Here is a 1,362-nt window from a genome sequence, read left to right as displayed (position 1 = left end):
AAGTGTAGGTGGGCATCTGTCCTCACCCTGGCATGGGCTGAGGGAATAATTGCCTTCTTGTCTACTATCTCTGTCCTCTGTATCATCCAATGTAGATACCTAACTGCTGTGAAAATGTACATTTCATAGTAGTCAGCAACAAACCAACACAGAGAAAAGTATTTCCAAAAGAAAAGGAAATACCCCATAAGATGTCCACTTTCTTTTGCATGGTTAGCCCAGACAGGAGAAGTTTGCTTTCCTCTGAAAAAGACTGTGTGTCTGGCAGGACCTCAAATGTTACCTGCTCACTTGGGACAGAGATCTGTTCATAATGCCAGGACTTTGCTTTTGTAAGATTTTGCTTTCTTGGAAAAAAATAGTTTGTGTGTACCCTGAAAAATTAAAATCTGCAGTCCTTTGGAAAGTCTTCGCCTCTTTCTTCTTTCATGCTTCTTTTCCTTACAGCAGTCAAATGAGCATATGTATGCAGGCAGGAAACAGCCCAACAACCAGATCTGCACACCCTATTCACAGAGTATTCTAGAAGAGTCTTAAATTCATCACAATATGTACTCGATCATGGAAATAAATCTCCTGGGTTTACCTTAGTATTTATTTGGCATAAGTGCCCTATCTCAGTGCAGATTGTCACCTGCCTGTGGCTTGCTGTGACAGTGTTCCAAATCCCTTGTTGCAGCTTGCGGAGGGCTGTCACTGAGTTGCAGCAATTCCCACCTGGTGCATTCAGACCAGCAACCTTGCAGTCTGTTCTCCTACAACTATTGGAAAATAAAAACATTTACCTGAAAGATTAGAGGACACAGCATCTTCTAAATGCATTTAAACAGGCTGACTGATCAGTTTTCTTTTGCTACTTAGGAAATTCTTTTGTTGAACCAATGGAAGTAGCTCTCAGACAGCTGGTGTGAGGGGAAGAAAAAGACTTAATAGCTGCTAAAATATGTTGTTTGCTTGTTTTCATTTGTTTTGGTTTTTTTTAAAGGATTACTTTTCCAGGAGGGATGGTAGGTTCTTTTCTGCCTTATTTGCTGCATGTTCTTTGGTCGTATGGTTCTTCAAGTTATTTAAAGTCATGTACAGTCTTGAAATATCATTGCAGCTTTCTAAATGATGGAGAGTTATGTGTTTTGGCAGGGTTGCAGACTCCTTCTCTTTCTTCATCACAATGCATTTAGTTGTTTTGTTATTGTCTGTATGGCAGAAGTAGTCATAGATTTTTGTAAAGCTAGGGCTCCAGTGGGAAAGACGATACAGAAAAATTTCAGAGGAGATGATCCATATCTTAAACACTGTAGTTTTTAATACCTTGTAATTTAGAATGCAATAAGGGAGCTAGCCTAAAATAAAAGGGAATGTGAT

The sequence above is a fragment of the Corvus brachyrhynchos genome, unplaced genomic scaffold (genome assembly GCF_000691975.1).
Source record: "Corvus brachyrhynchos isolate BGI_N302 unplaced genomic scaffold, ASM69197v1 scaffold1, whole genome shotgun sequence".
NCBI lineage: Eukaryota > Metazoa > Chordata > Aves > Passeriformes > Corvidae > Corvus > Corvus brachyrhynchos.
This window is presented reverse-complemented; position numbering follows the sequence as displayed.